General features: G+C 35.2%; 2 protein-coding genes and 2 long non-coding RNA genes across 6 annotated transcripts in view; 2 read left to right on the top strand and 2 right to left on the bottom strand.

Annotated features, from left to right (window-relative positions):
- The window catches only part of LOC147840770 (uncharacterized), an 821,899-nt gene that overhangs the window by 314,062 nt on the left and 490,695 nt on the right, over positions 1–17,142 (bottom strand). The window lies entirely within an intron of this gene.
- Positions 1–17,142, top strand: part of il1rapl2 (interleukin 1 receptor accessory protein-like 2) — a 596,834-nt gene that overhangs the window by 207,710 nt on the left and 371,982 nt on the right.
- commd5 (COMM domain containing 5) overlaps positions 1–17,142 on the top strand; it is a 432,514-nt gene that overhangs the window by 289,753 nt on the left and 125,619 nt on the right. The window lies entirely within an intron of this gene.
- LOC141377687 (uncharacterized) lies at positions 10,212–13,714 on the bottom strand. Its single transcript, XR_015507111.2, has 5 exons — positions 13,615–13,714; positions 12,913–13,101; positions 12,501–12,658; positions 11,894–11,989; positions 10,212–11,159 (listed from the first exon to the last, which is right to left on the bottom strand). It is a non-coding gene; the product is annotated as an uncharacterized LOC141377687 (long non-coding RNA).

The following is a 17,142-nucleotide window of genomic DNA, read 5'->3' as shown; positions in this document are numbered from 1 at the left end:
ATTGTGAACAGCTTTCGCAGGATCACTTCGCAGGATCACTTTCGCATGTCGAGATGTTCATAATATGTGCGTGTGCAGGTGCTCATAGGCGCACGCAAAGCTTGAAGGTAAACAAACAACGGCTTATCATAAGCATCTCATCGATGATTATTTACACAGTTGGCATTAAGAAGAACATATAAACGTGATCTGACTAACTTCTAGCAGCTAAGTGTGTCAGGAAAAATATTCAAAGGCTTTTATCCTCACAAACCGCGCGGACGTAAATGCGTCTGACTGTTGTGATTGGCTAAAGCAGACGTCTCACGTCAGCACGTTCTAGACGTGCACGCGCTTATTACGAGAATCTTCCTTCTGCATTCACACAGCGCAGCATTCCGGCAAATTGCTGGTAATGTTACAACTTCTCTTTCCGGAAAATAGCCAGAACGAATTTACCGGTATTTTCAAAAAGGACCTGTTCACACATACAACCTTTCCGGAAAATTGCCGGCAATTTTCCGGAAAGGTCTGTATGTGTGAAAGGGGCTTATGTCTACCTTGGCTACTTTACTTAAAAATACTAGCAGTTTGAGACCCCTGTTCTAGACTATGTCTACCTTGGCTACTTTGCTTAAAAATACTAACTTTACACTAATTTGGTAGACTATATATATATATATATATATATATATATATATATATATATATATATATATATATATATATTAAAAAAACAATAAATAAAGAGAACAATAGCACATAGAAAAAAAAGTGTATATCACTTAACAGATGTTGTTTTTAGATAATGACATACAAAATGCACTGCAGATTGCTAGTGCATTTGACATTGGGTTATTTAAGGAGCAAGCTCATTGGCTGCTGAGGAGTGGCAGGAGTTGATAATGTGGTCATAAGCATACTTTGTATATATTTTCAATACAAATTTCATGCCCTAAAAAATACGTTTTTACAAGCATTTTTACCTCACTGGTAAATTTCAAATAGAAATTTCTAAATGCAGATTTGATAAAAAAGTCAAATCAGCTTGTATGAACGAGAACACTTAAAAAAACCCTCAATGTTATAATAGCAAAACAGTGTTCTTCAGAGACATCTTGACTGTCTAACGTGTCTATTCCGCTCTTTTAGATGCCCTTTGTTGTCTGTTTCTTTGTTTGGCTACAAACAGTGATATCAGTTGTATTAAAGCTTAATATCAGACCCTGTTAATGAGTAATAGTACAAGCATGAGTCAGTAATAGGTTATGTACATTTGGCTTAATTGTGGTTATCATGTAGCCTAAAACTAATAACTGCAACATGACATTTTCTTCATATTTTTTATTCCACCTTTATTTGACTCTTGAGATTAGGGGTTCATTTGTTCCTCATAGACCACACTTAAGTATGAAACCCTTCAATAATCTCCAAAAACACAGACTGTGAAAACTGCAGTCTTAAAGTTTGGATATCCAGTTATTTTCAGAAAGGCACTGATTGTTCTTTGGAAAAGTTTATTACAAATTTGATGAACTATTTTAATATTGATTTAAAACCGTATTAAGCTTTACTCGCTTTGCATGCTTCCTTTAACTCTAAAAATTACAAATTAAATATGGTGCCTGTGCTTTTGTTATATTAGGTTTATTAGGTTGGAAAGCTAAAATTAAACTATAACAAGAATAAGAAAACAACCTAAGGCCACCAGTGTTCACTCACACTCCTGATGAACATGGCGCATGTGAGGCACACAAGAGACACAACTCACAGCTGATTCCAACAGATCTTGACATTAACATGCTGCTTGACCTCGCTAATATTCTGATAAGCACATAACATATGAAGGACTACATTTTTAATTAAACTAAACTATGTATATACTGTGGAAGACAGTCAAACTATGTATATACAGTGGAAGAACAGAATCAGGAATTTTTAACAGTATGTCAGATATTTTTTCTTCTGGAGAAAGTCTTTTTTTTTTTGGCTAGAATAAAAGCAGATTTTAATTAATTTAAGGTCAAATTTATGGGCACCTTTAAGCATTTTTTATAGTCTATAGAACAAACCATGGTTATACAATAACTTGCCTAATTACCCCAACCTGCCTAGTTAACCTTATCAACCTAGTTAAGCCATTAAATGTCACTTTAAGCTCTATAAAAGTACATTTGAAGTCAGAATTATTAGCCCCCCTCAATTATCAGACCCCCTGTTTATTTTCACCCAATATCTGCTTAACGGAGAGAAGATTTTTTTTTTTCTGCACATTTCTAAACATAATAGTTTTAATAACTCATTTCTATTAACTGATTTGTTTGATCTTTGCCATGATGACAGTAAATATTATTTGACTAGATATTTTTCAAGATGCTTCTAGCTTGAAGGGACATTTAAAGGCTTAACTAGGTTAATTAGGTTAACTAGGCAGGTTAGGATAATTAGGCAAGTTAGTGTATTATGATGGTTTGTTCTGTAGACTATCGAGAAAAAAAATTAGCTTAAAGGGGCTAATCATTTTGTCCTTAAAATGATGTTTAAAAATTAATAACTGCTTTTATTCTAGCCAAAATAAAACAATAAGACTTTATCCAGAAGAAAAAAATATGATCAGACATGTAAAAATTTCCTTGCCCTGATAAAATTTTAAAAATAAATAAATAGATATCAAAGGGGGGCTAATATTTCTGACTTTAACTGTATCTTGAAAAATATCTAGTAAAATATTATTTACTGTTATCATGGCAAAGATAAAACACATCAGTTATTAGAAATTAGTTATTAAAACTATTATGTTTAGAAATGTGTTAAAACAATCTTCTCTCTGTTAAACAGTAATTGGAGATAAAAAAAAAATGAATGGGTGGGGGGTAATAATTCTGACTTGTATACTCTGTATATAGTAATGGAGTGTATGACACATGGAGCATCCATATCATTATTTAATTATTTTCTATTGCTAAATGTATTAATAATAATAATAATAATAATAATACCTTTTATTTTTAGGCGCCTTTCAAAGCACTCAAGGACACCTTACAGCAGATTACAAGTACATCATAAAAATACAAGCAGTAAAAATGACAATCAGCTTAAAATTAAACCAGCAAATCATTAAAAGCTATCCTAAACAAAAACGTCTTTATCTGAGATTTAAAATTGGAAACAGAGTCCATCTGGCGAATGTGCAAAGGCAGGGAATTCCATAACTTTGGTGCTGTACAACTAAAAGCCCTGCCTCCAAATGACTTCATCTTAAAGTGTGGGACAGATAACAGTTCAGCAGAAGATGATCTCAGTGAGCGTGAAGGAGTGTACAATTGAAGAAGATCAGAGAGATAGTGAGGGGCCAGGTTATGAAGAGCTTTGTATGTTAAGAGGAGGATTTTGTATTGTATACGATAGTGAACAGGAAGCCAGTGCAGGTGAAAGAGAATTGGAGTTATGTGATCAGAAGTACGCGAGCAGGTAACTATCCTAGCCGCTGAATTCTGAATCAACTGTAGTCTATGAAGTTGTTTATCAGGAATACCAGAGAGAAGCGAGTTACAGTAATCAATCCGTGATGTAACCAAAGCATGAACAAGCACTTCAGTACTTTGTTGAGATAGTGAAGGGCGAAGTCTTGCAATGTTACGCAAATGAAAAAAGGCAGAACGTGAGATATTACTAATTTGAGAACTAAATGAGAGCATGCCATCCAGTATAACCCCAAGACTTTTCACGTGGGTTGAGAAATTGACTGGGGAGTTATCAACAAACAGGGTAAAAGATTGAGCTTTGGATAAAACAGATTTTGAGCCAACCAAGAGGGCTTCGGTTTTACTGGCATTTAACTTTAAGAAATTATTAGTCATCCATTTATTAATCTCATTTAGACATTTGGTAAGGTCAGAAGGGGGGTGCGATGTTGTAGGTTTTGTGGAGATATAAACTTGTGTATCGTCCGCATAAAAATGAAAATGTATGCCAAAAGAACGAAATATATGACCTAAAGGTAGGATATAAATAATAAATAAAGGTGGCCCCAATACTGACCCTTGAGGAACACCATGAAGGACTGAAACAGGATCGGAGCGTCTATTCTTTATCTGTACAAACTGTTTTCTGTCACTTAAATAGGAAGAGAACCAGCAAAGTGCGTTGTCAGCTATTCCTATAGAAGCCAGTCGTTCCAATAATAGTGAATGACTAATAGTATCGAAAGCCGCAGTAATATCTAAAAGAATAAGTATGGACAGGTAACCAGAATCAGCAGCTAAAAGAAGATCATTTACAACCTTAGTGAGGGCTGTTTCTGTGCTGTGTTTAGGGCGAAACCCAGATTGAAAGTGCTCATAGATGTCCTGTCCTTAGAATACTTTAGATTGTGTTAAGAAAATCAGAATCAGAAAAGTTGAGACAGTACAAATTAACTTGAGCTCTGCAGCTAAACTTCCTCTCAGCAGAAATGTGTTAAAACTAAACACAGAATATGAGCAGTTGTCTTATGCTTTTAATGTTGTGCAGAGAATTGGAAGAAAAAGAGGACGTATGTATGGGTGCGGCCAATGAAGGACTGGAGAAGGATTAACTAGTAACAAATTTCACTATACTCCACCTGTTAATATCAGCTGCCTGTATGGGCCGAATATTAAAGTATTAGTAGCAAAGATGGGCAAAGGATCGCCAATTTGCCAATAAATATGTGAGAAAATGATTGAAATGTTTCAAAACAATGTTCCTCAAACAAAGATAGGAAAACATTTAGATATTTCACCTTCAACAGTGCATAACATCATTAAAATATTTAAGGGATCTGGAGAAAATTCAGCGCGTAAAGGGTTAAAGCCTAAGCTAAGCAACCATGACTGATCACTCAGGCGGCACTCCATCAAGAATCGTAGTTCATCTATAAGCGATATAACCACATGGGCTTTGGACTTCTTTGAGCAACCGTTGTCGAGTACAATACGTAATTACATCCACAAATGTCAGTTAAAACTCTACTGTGCAGAAAAGCCCTATGTTAACAGTGTCCAGAAGTGTTGTCAACTTTTCTGGGCTCTGAGGCATCCTCTATAAACCATCACACAGTGAAATGTGTACTATAGTCAGATGAATCAGTATTTCAGGTACTCTAAGGGGAGAAATAAATGATGTTTGCTCCAGACCAAATAAGAAAATGAAGAAAATGTAACCAGACTGTTACCAGAAACAAATCCAAAAGCCAGGGTCTTTCATGGTATGGAGTTGTACATGTCACGACAGTCCCAGTCTCCAACAGAGAATGTGTGGCACATTTTAAAAAGCCTTAAGACTTAAGTCTTTATACTTGTTTGCAAGAAGAATGATGACAAAATTACACCTGAAACACTTCATTACTCAATCATTCATTTTCTTGTCGGCTTAGTCCCTTTATTAATCCGGGGTCGCCACAGCGGAATAAACCGCCAACTTATCCAGCAAGTTTTTACACAGCGGATGCCCTTCCAGCCGCAACCCATCTCTGGTAAACATCCACACACACATTCACACACACACTCATACACTACTGACAATTTAGCCTACCCAATTCACCTGTACCACATGTCTTTAGACTGTGGGGGAAACCGGAGCACCCGGAGGAAACCCACGCGAAGGCACACTTCATTACTCTGTGTCTTCATTTGCTAAATGTCTTTTAAATGTTGTGATTAGGAATGGAAACATTATAATGTGGTAATTGCTTAATTGTTCCGACTTTTTTGCAATACGTGTTTATAAAAAAAAAATTAAAAATTTAAATCATGAGGAACACAATAAATTGTGTTTTTTGTATTGTCTGAAATAAAATACTTTTTTATTAGCTTTTTCTAAACTCTGCTAACTTTTTTTTCTGATTTGGGGTTGTGTGTTTCTGGACAGTTTGCGTTATCTTATGCTATGAGGTCTACTTGACTTCACTGTGAGTTACTTTTGAGGTCTATAGCCATCAGAATGTCTTTTAACTTGGCTCTGATTTGCTAAATCTTGAGATTAAAGATCACCTCTAAAAATGCCATCAAGGTCAAAGTAGAGATGATTTATTAATCTAAAGCTGCTCCTGGTCATTAGTGATATTATAAGGTTTCTGGGTCAGCGACGGCCTCCTCCATGGTGTCACATGAACTTGACATTAATGTGAGCTTGTGAGATGACAGATAATTAGATTATTAATGCTGCCCTTTTCTGTCTCAATTACACCTTACATGACACAGAAGGCACAAGGCACCAGATTATGTTGTGAGATTTGGTCACAGTTCTTATGAAGTGCACGTTCGTCGGATCATCCATCCCATTTTTAATAAAATTTGAACAATTCAAGAGGACTCTACACAAATGTCATGTACTGGGTAATAGTAGAAAATCAGTCTCCAGTCTCCTGAGTACCAGAATTTTCCTAATACATTTCCTGGAATCATTAGGATAGGAAGCTAGACCTCAGGAAGATCAATCACAGCTTCCATCAAAACGTGACAGTATATTCAAAGATGTATTTGGACATTTCCCACTATAGCCCATTCTGAGGGATGCAAACAAAAACAATGTTCCCAACGTATTTCCTGTTTTACATTTTTAATTTCTATAGCTTTAGAGAATCCAAAAAGAGTCACATATTGATAAATAATGTCATGATAGCTGTTTTAACATTAGGTTATGATTGAATTCCCTCTTGTTACAGTTATGAAATGGTTTGATAACAAGCAAGAAATGCTCATGGGTTAATGCCATCACCACAAATGAAATGCTCTATACATTAGACATCTAACGGATGTGCAGATTATGTCTATATAGAGTGGAGGAACTATGATGTCAATTTGTATACAAAAACCTAGAGGCGAGTTAACATTTTAGCAGTTCCGGTTCCCTCGTCCCAAAGTCAATGTTTTTTTTCAATGGGATTTCAGTTAAATCACTTAAATAAGGTTTGTGGATAACACAAACTCAAGATAGTTAAGAATTTATTCTACAAAATATAACACATCAGTTACATCACACTCTTGATTTTTGAAGTTAAACTCTGCAAACCCAGTACTGGGTCCGTGACGTCAACGACTTTCGCTTTAAGATTTAAAGAGCTAGCATTGCACCAGACCCCCGTAAGTGGTTTCATTTGAAATTGTAGAATCTATATTTAATGAACTTATGCATCACTTTGGTTTTTATTCTACTGTACAAAAGTTATTTACACTTAAAAACACAGTATTTTGGATACCCGAGCCGGGTATTGAACATGGGTTCATTTACATATTTTTCATTTGGTTCATTTGAGACATGTACGTTATAGCTCAAATAAAAGCTCTTGCCCGTGCTCATACTGTTCTAGCATTATTTTTTACTGAATTATATTCACATATCAAATAGTTGTCGAATGAATTGCGGTGTTTCCATGGCGCAGAAGGGAAAACAATACATTTATGATCAATAAGCAGCCCCAGATAGCACAGACAGCTGTCCTCTATTACTTTGTGCTGTGCGCTTCAGGGCCATTTCTCCTCTGTTTTTGAGGTGATGTGCATAAGTAATCCTTTTTTACGTCTGATGTGGTCCAAACAGTGAATTATGTTTGCTCATACACAAGAATAGTGAAATATGAAAACAATGATCGATACCTGTGGCTTGTACAGCACCTCTCATCAGTTGAAATACAATAACTTTTGCATAGATTATGGTGGAGACATTTTTCTTTTTTCCTATGATTACAGACATGTGCATGAACCACCCAAATTAATTACAGCACGCTAGACTACACAGAACCTAAAAGGTGCACTTTCAAATTTGAGTTGATAAAAAAAATAAAAATACAAAAAGCGCCTCTTTTTATAGGTGTTTATTATAACACAGACAACATATACAGATACTTTAAACACTTTCAATAGTGTTTTATGAAAATTCAAAGGGTTTTATTTAAAATGATACCAAATTTTTGCATTTACACCTCTGCATGTGGATTTGAGAAGCTTTTAAATTTGGGTAGGCAAAATCCAGGCGGAAAAATCAAAATATATATAAAAAAAAAATCAACCAGTTTAACTGGTTAATTGGTTATGCTTCTTTAAAAAGACGGTTGCTATCAAGTTTCTAAATGGAACTACAGACGATGTCGGAGACATTATACGTCATCGAGCTGAACTGGTCTGGAGCTCAGCTAGCTTGTGTTGGGCATTTGGATTTGTCTGTTATTTAAGTCTTTTCATAAATAGTGTTTTATAGTTTGTAGTAGGCAACACAGTGGCGGAGTAGGTAGTGCTGTCGCCTCGCAGCAAGAAGGTCGCTGGCTCGAGCCTCGACTGGGTTTGTTGGCGTTTCTGTGTGGATGGCGTTCCAGAGATGGGTTGCGGCTGGAAGGGCATCCGCTGGGTAAAAACATTCTGGATATAAGTTGGCGGTTCATTCCGCTGTGGCGACCCCTTATGTCTCCTTTTTTAATCTAGGATTGTCACAGCGGAATGAATCGCCAACTTATCCAAAATCTGTTTTTACGAAGCTGCAACCCATCACTGAAAAACACCCCTACACTGCTACTCCTTACTACATATCAATATCTAAAAACTACAAAATAATTTTCCACTCCAGATAACAGCTTTTGTATGTTTATTGTATTTTTGACGGTGTATTGTGCTGGGTTTGAACTGACAGTTCTATGAGGAAAACTCTAAGAACCCAAAATAATATTCTATGGCATCACAGTGGAGGCTTTTACACTGAATTAACTTTTTTTAATATAATATATAGAACTATTGGCAGACGAACATGCTTTTTGGCAAGTTCAGACATCTTTTGGGGGAACTGCAGTAAATTAGCTACTACTTCAGAATAGGGTCTAACCCGGCACAGTTGGATCACTGATGTAAATGTACATTGACTGAGTGTGTGTATGAGTACAGAAACACCGGAACAATATTTTAAAGTGTTATTACACAATTGCAAAAAGCGAATGTTAGCATAATTTCCAATTGTCTGTGGAATTGTGTTCTTTTTTGTCATTTATATGAATTTAGTCCTATTTTTTGCTTTTTCAATTGCATATTTATACCGTACATACAGTAATCATCCCATCTCTATTTTCATGAAACACTAATAAAACAGCTCCAATCATGTCCTCCGTCCTCTACCTGTTTTGATAAATGCTAAGCTTGGTATCTGGTGGCTAGATCCTATGCAGTAGCTGAGTTCCTAAAACTACCTGGTGTAAAAGCCCCTAGAAAAAAATCCCCCATTTGAAGCCCTTATAGAACCCCTCTGAAACCCTTAAACCCATGATGACCAAAGTTATTCCTATTTCTGCAGTGCAAACATTTGTCATTTTGGTTGCACTTTGGGTCTTCTAAATGCTGGGACGGCCCTTAAAGTATACATTTGCTAGTTTAATTTGTTTACTGTCGGTTTTTATCCATGTGGCCAGACAAGTGTCTTTGACTGGAGGTTTCTCAGTTCCACAGAATCCAATCCGGTTTGCTCTGACATGTCCATATATAGATCCAGTATCTGTTGAAACGCACCTGTGATTGGATCATTGCACAGCTGAAAACACAGCAGAAGATCACTTTGAATTCCAAACAGACGACACAAATAAATCCACTATCCAGAAACATACTGTATATCTCTTCCATGCACTGTAAAAAAAAAAAGTTGAGTAAACTTAAAATAATTAGGCAACCTATCACACATAGCTTTTTGAGTTAACTCAACAAACAGGGTTTGAAGACCAGTGAACTCAAAATATTATGTTGAATTCTTTAGTTCTCTGAACAAAAAGTATCATGTTCACCCAACAAGATATTTTTGTTTGCTGAACAAAAAATATCATGTTAACCCAACAAGACATTTTTGTTTGCTGAACAAAAAATATCATGTTCAACCAACAGGATATTTTTGTTTGCTGAACAAAAAATATCATGTTCAACCAACAGGATATTTTTGTTTGCTGAACAAAAAATATCATGTTCAACCAACAGGATATTTTTGTTTGCTGAACAAAAAATGTCATGTTCACCCAACAAGATATTTTTGTTTGCTGAACAAATATTATCATGTTTACTCAACAAGATCTTTTGTTTGCTGAACAAAAATTTTCACGTTTATTCAACAAGATCTTTTGTTTACTGAACAAAAATGATTATGTTTACCCAACAAGATTTTTTTAGTTTACTGAACAAAATAAAACAAACTGATTCATCATGCATTTACTATTAATTTTTAGGATTCAAATTAAATACACAAGAATAGTCAATTCACTTTTTTTTATTTTTAACTGTGTTCAAATCACAATCCAAAACATTTGCATACAAAATCAGCATTTGACATTAGCCGTGTTCAGCATTGGGCTAGTTTGTACACAACTAGTACTGAATGTTTCCAGATTTGAAAAGATTGTACACTGCCTCAACATAAAATAACTGGCAACCTTACTAAAACCAAGCTATTAGTGTGTCCAAACACTCAAACCAGGTGAATATACAATCATCTAATCAGAGTAAACCCTAAAAGCCACTCCATTCATACAGTCTTTAAAGTGTACTGCACTTTTGTCAACAAAGTACATAAAGTCCAAAAACAGACCTCAAAACATTGAAACAGTGGCACATTAGGAAGTGGTCACGGGTCAGTTGCCGTTACTGTGTGGAGTTTGAATGTTCTCCCTGCGTTCACGTGGGTTTCCTTTGGGTTCTCCGTTTTCCCCCACAGTCCAAAGACGTGTGGCACAGGTGAATTGGGTAGGCTAAAATTGTCCGTAGTGTATGTGTGAATGAGTGTGTATGGATGTTTTCCAGAGATGGGTTGCAGCCGGAAGGGCATACGCTGCGTAAAACAAGTTCATTGCACTGTGGCGACCCCAGATTAATAAAGGGACTAAGCCGAAAAGAAAATGAATGAATGAATGAACTGAACTCTCGCAGATCATGTGCCACCAACCTCCATAAAACATGCTGAATCACTTAAAAAGTATATTTGAGTTCTTTTGGGTGTTCCATATTCAGTCTATACAAGAGGCTGAACAAGTAAGCGAAGGCTGCAGGCAGATGTGTGATATCCTGAAGTACTATGGCCTCCTCCAAGATTTTAGCGAGGTTCATCACATATTGCAGGGATGCAGAAGTGCCATTATCATCTTCCACCACAGTGAAGATTCCAATCCTTTAATCTCTGGTGCTGTGGTCTTCAGGGTCCGTGTCCTTATAGGAGATTAAGTAATGGGAAAATTAATTGATGTGTAATATTAATTACTACTTATTAATGTTATTACTATTATGCAAAGAAAATAAAAACATGTAATACTTTCATACATACAAACAGTAACACTTTGAATAGTCTATAATATATAATAATTGAACAATATATTGACAACTTTTTAATATTTAGCAATTTTTTAAACTTTTATTTTACATAAAATTGCAAAGATTTACTTTTATTTGATACAGTTTCAATTGTGAAAGTTGTTTATTGTCCTGTTTAGAATATAACTGAGCCTTTAATTGTCATTCATAAGGGATTTATAAAGCATAAATAGTCCTCACTTTAGATTAGGTCACAACTGGATGAAGTTAAGCTCATAAAGCATATACTAACATACAAAGTAACTATTATTACATACCTTAATATTAGGATATTTAAATGTTAATTTGAATAGTTTATTAATCGTGTACTTAAGCATTCTGAATGATCTTAAAAACACCAACTATTCTTAAATAACTGGTTTGTAAATAATGCAATACTTAAATTAGTAATACAAATGAATCATTAAAGTTAAAAAATACAATCATTGAGCACTTCATGTAGAGTTATGCTTAACAGAAAATAAATTAACTATTCGCTAATACTAAATAAATTACTTATAGCGTGCAGCTATTAAAAGTGTTACCAAGCAGACTAATAAATGTAGAATAGGGTATGAAAATGGGTAACTTACCAGACATATCTTGAGAAAGCAAGCAGAATTTTTACGAAGAAAAATTGGCAATCCCTCAAGAGCTGCTCTTTCTCGATCGGTGACAATATCAGTGACCTAAAGGAAAGTCATTTACAAAGGGTGTTTTACAATCTTATTGTTTTGTAAGTAAAAATGTACTTAGTACATTTAAATGAGCATAGTATTTTATTCATGCTGTTGAAAAAACACATGGCTTTATTTTTAAAAAAGAATTTTGTGGTTTCCATACAATGGAATTTGATAATGGTTGTGTTGGCAAATTTAAAAAAATGTTTAGTTTCATGTGACAATTACTTTGAGTTAAAAACTACAGCTATTATTTTCTATTTTCCTCTTTGAATGTATTCATTTGAAATGGTCACTCAAAACAAGTGAAACATATGTTATTTATCTTACTTCCATCTCACAATCAAAACACAACTTGACACAATTAAAATTAATGCAAAAGGGCTGGAAAATTAAATTGTTGCAATTACGTTTTATTAGACTGTATTACCTGAGCATGAAATTCTTGACAGGACAAAATATGTTGCACATGTTAAAAACATCAGACGGGTGTATAAGAAAAAAAAATCTTAATGAGTACCTGCTCATCCATCTTGTTTAAAGTTGTATCCATCTCTGGACCCATTGAATCCCTTCTTTTCTGTAGAGTTTCAGGAGAGGTGCTGTATATTTATCAAGTCACTCGATTAACTGTCTCAGGAGATCTACATTACAGATCTGAGAAAACTCTGTGCAGATCTACAATATACAAAAAAACATACATATTAATTTTTACACATAATATATATATATATATATATATATATATATATATATATATATATATATATATATATATATATATATATATATGTAAATGTAAATATTTAAATGTTCAAATGCTGAATACAGATGTATTTTGAATTACCTATAATAATAATGTTGTTTGTTATTTTTAGCATTATCATTACTACCTTGAATGAAACCAAAGCAATTGCAATATAGTGACTTACCTCTTCCTTAAAGTCCAGGTTATCTCTCTCTAATTTCTTCCTGGCTAAATCTCAACAACTTCTTTTGGGCAAAGAGAAAAGGTTTCTTGCATCTGCTGGTGAATGACCGTCAAATTTCACTGATGATAACAAGTCTCACCTCCTCAAGGAAATCTTGCATTGAATTATGTCATTGTCAATATTTCAGTCCTTTTGAGCAAAAAGAAAGAAAAATATATATTTAGCCCTTTATATTTTTTATGTAAATAAAAGCTAGCTGACTGTTAAAGCAAGTTGGTCTGAATATGATAGACATTTAGTCGAGCTAACAAATCAAGCAATGAATTACATGAAAATCACACGATTTTCACACAAATTACACAGTTAAACACGTCACCGTTTGTTCCACTGGCTCTGGACAGCAATCTAGATAAACAGGACATAATGTTATATTTGACTTGGATACCTGACCTGGTATGTTATATGATACTCATTGTATTAATCGTGAGTTATTAAAGCAAATGACTCGATTGAAATCGCTATTTGTTTCAAATACCTTCACTCTACACTTTTATTGATGTAAATAGCCAAAACCAAGTGCACGAAACAAGTAACTCACGGCTAAATTATAACAAATAGTTCCGTATTAGGATACACGCGCACATCAAAGCCAACATATCAAATAATATAACGTTAGATGACAACAAAAAAAGACATACATACCTATGATTTAGCAGAAACGTCGTTGGCCTGCTCTTAACTAGGGATGGCTGACGTGAAACTGATGTTTTGACACAGTGTCGAGATCCCGAAGCGCAAGTGTTTCGAATCACTGCACCGAAGCATGATCCGAAGCACCCAAGTCACGTGACTAAAGTGTTTCGAAACACCTAGTCACGTGACTAAAGCGATTCAAAGCATCGATCAGCTTAGAAACGTTTCGAGACCTGGTGAATCCTAATTTGACTGCCAAGGTCTCCAAATTATCTCTGTCTCAAATGGCTTAGAGCACTGTGGGTTTGCTTATTGATTCTATGCTTAGCATGATGTTTTGGGTTCGAATCCAGACCTCGAAATCATGGTTTTATGTATTTTAATCATGTTTCTGTTTTGTGTAGCCTAACGTTAAATAGGATACAGCTACAGTTACGCCATCAATTTAGCATCATTTTTGTAACAATGTAAAACAATAATAAATATTTTTACAGTATGGTTGGGTTTAGGGTTTGGGTAGACATTAATAAAATACAATAAATGGGAAATTTAATGAATAATATAAATAATTCTTGATAACTTCAGGCCACCGTTTTTGATCTAGCAACAACCCTGTTTTAAGACAAAAACAAGACATATTTATTCACAAATTGTTTATTCGGATATCAGACCAATGTTGAAACAAAACGATACAAGAGCAAAGCATTACCAACTGGTATTAAAGCATTATAAAACAACTGCTACTGACTGGCATCGAAACCTAGTACTACTGCATGGATGTCTGACACCTTAACCACTGTACTATGTTACTTGAAGGATTCCACTTTCACAAAGTGGGGTTTAATCCCTCAATTTGTTCAATCGTTCTTTGCTGAAGCTGTTTCAGTGCAATATATATAAAAAATGACCACTAAATGTCACTGTAGAGTGAGGTTTCGAAACGTTTCGAAGCTTCGACACATTTGCTTCGACTGTTTCAGTGTTTCACGAAGCCTCGCTTTGCCCACCACTACTCTTAACCGCTCTATCACGGTCTCTCACATCATTAATACACTGGTAAAATAGATCGGGCAGTCAGATGGGTAGCACATCGCACAAAAACATGTATACAATTATATACAATCGATTATGAAAACGATTGACACGTAGCTCCGCTGAAAGAAAGATGGTTCGTTTTGTCGCGCGCACGTGACAGGTACCCCCTGCAGTGAGCTATGGAAGTAAATTGCGCATGCGCCAGAAGCTTATAAGGCGCATGCGCCAACAAGAAGGGTACGCATCAACACAAAACTAAGAATTTTGTATTAGTTCAACGAAATATTTTAAGTTTTTCACATTGAAGCACCATATTTGTTGAACAAACTAACTATTATTTGTCAGCATTTCAAATGAAAATATTTAAATTCAGTTAACTTATTAATCTTTGTTCAGAGGACTTTTTGAAAGTTGGCGTTTTTACAGTGTGGTAATAAACAGAGATGTGTCATTATAATGGAGATGTAACCGAATTCCCGGCTCTAAACAGCAGGGATTGTGTTCAAAGGTATGAGCCTCATTAGAATTGACGTCTGGCTTCATTCTTTACACTCCTTTTCTTTCAGATGCTGCATGAAAAGGTTTTTTTTTTTTTTTCCAGCTGTGATCTAAAACCGGACTACTATTTGACCAATTGTTATTTTCTTCCTTCTCTTTCTGAATTTAGCTGGCATGTCGGAATTACTGACTTAGAGTTTTTCTCGTTCAATCAGTGGATAAATGGAGCAGAACAAACACAAATCCCTGCCTAAAAAAAGCCCAGAGCATCAAAACACAAGGGTTAAAAAGCCAAAGAGCTGACCTTAAGCTCATATGGGGATGACCGCCTGACATGTTTTAATTTACATTTAAATGGTAAGCTAAACCATAAACCTTTGTGTGAAGGATTAGACCTTTCGCCCCCCACACAATCGTTCGTTCAGTGTTTGTGAATGTGCCGAGGTATATTTGTCTTTTCTTCATTAATAATTGAAAACGTGATGCCATTAAAGGCAGTAAGATGACATGTACAAAAACTCTACATTAGTAGTGTTTGCTAAAGTGCCCATCTCGGTTACTGTTGCTCATGTTTAGGGCTATAAACTTTTACAGACGGCAACATTAGGATTAATGTTTGGGTTCATTTTGTCTCGTATCATTTGTGCTACGAACATGAATGATATATCAACATCGTGGTAAATAAAGATGTACCGTTTTAAAATATTTTAAAATAGCCTGATTCTTGAAACGATTACATTTTTGAATGAAAAATATGTTTTGCTGATTAAGTTTCATTGTTAATTTTAGTATTGTACATAAAATGCAAAGAACACACATAGCAATAACTCCTTAAAGAGCCCCTATTTTGTATTATAAATGGTCATATCTTGGTTTTGAGGGTTTCCAACAACAGACTGATATGCATGAAAAAAAAAGAAACACTTTCATTGTCTTATAATATGCGTTTATTTTTTTTACCTACTGTAATGATCCTAACGATTTCCATATGATAAGTTCAGCGATTGATTTGTTCCCAAACCCATTTTTAGCATGAAGCTAATCTGCGCTGATTGGTCCGATGACCCAGTCTGTTGTGATTGGTTGATTGCGTTCAGCGTGAGATGGAGAGAAATGCCCACCACAGCTATATGAAACAGATGTGTAACTACATGGCTAAGTAGCACACAGAGTATGTGAGAGCCCAATGCAGGAATGCAATAAAGCAATGCAGTAAATCACTAGCATATTACTTTACTCTTAACCCTATCCACAAGTAGTAACAACGACACACATTCAAAATTAATCTAAACAGTGGCCAATGTTGAACTATTTTGAAAACTGACCTCGCTGCGCGTGTATGAACAGCTAATGGTGGCCAAAGCAATGCTAAACGACAGAGGATCACCAGTTCAGAAATGCATTTAAATCGGTAAAAGAAACAGAACGTGTCACATTTTCAACCTGGTTTTGTGACTAGCCCCACAAAGATTTAACCTGAGAGATACCACAAGCACTGATCTATAATAGATTTGTCATTACAAACCTATTAAACCTGATAACACACATTAAACACATATTTTGCAAACTACACAAAACGAGGCAACAATTTAAATGATACTTACATGTTATGGTCCGGAGGAAGATGAAACTGGTCCATGTGAACTGTAACAGTTACTGACAAAGTCACTGACAAAGTCTGACAAAGTCTTATACGTAATAATCTCTGCTGCTCTTTCCTTTAATAGAAAATGGCTGACAAGTCTTATTGTATCAATCATTAGAAAAATGACAGGAACAAACACAGCACACGGTTGGCTATACTGTGGTGTTGTTGTTAAAATGAACTTAACAACAGTTTTACAACAGTTGGCATTTCTATGTGGAATTGGCATGGTTTCCCCGTGTTCTTAGGGTTTCCACCACAGTCTAAAGACATGTGGTTTAGGCGAACTGAATAAGCTACTGTAAATTGGCTGTATTGTATGTGTGTGAATGCAAGAGTGTATGAGTGTTTCCCAGTGT

Source organism: Danio rerio, chromosome 14 (genome assembly GCF_052040795.2).
Source record: "Danio rerio strain M-AB ecotype USA chromosome 14, GRCz13ab, whole genome shotgun sequence".
In the NCBI taxonomy this organism is placed as follows: Eukaryota; Metazoa; Chordata; class Actinopteri; order Cypriniformes; family Danionidae; genus Danio; species Danio rerio.
This window is presented reverse-complemented; position numbering and strand designations above follow the sequence as displayed.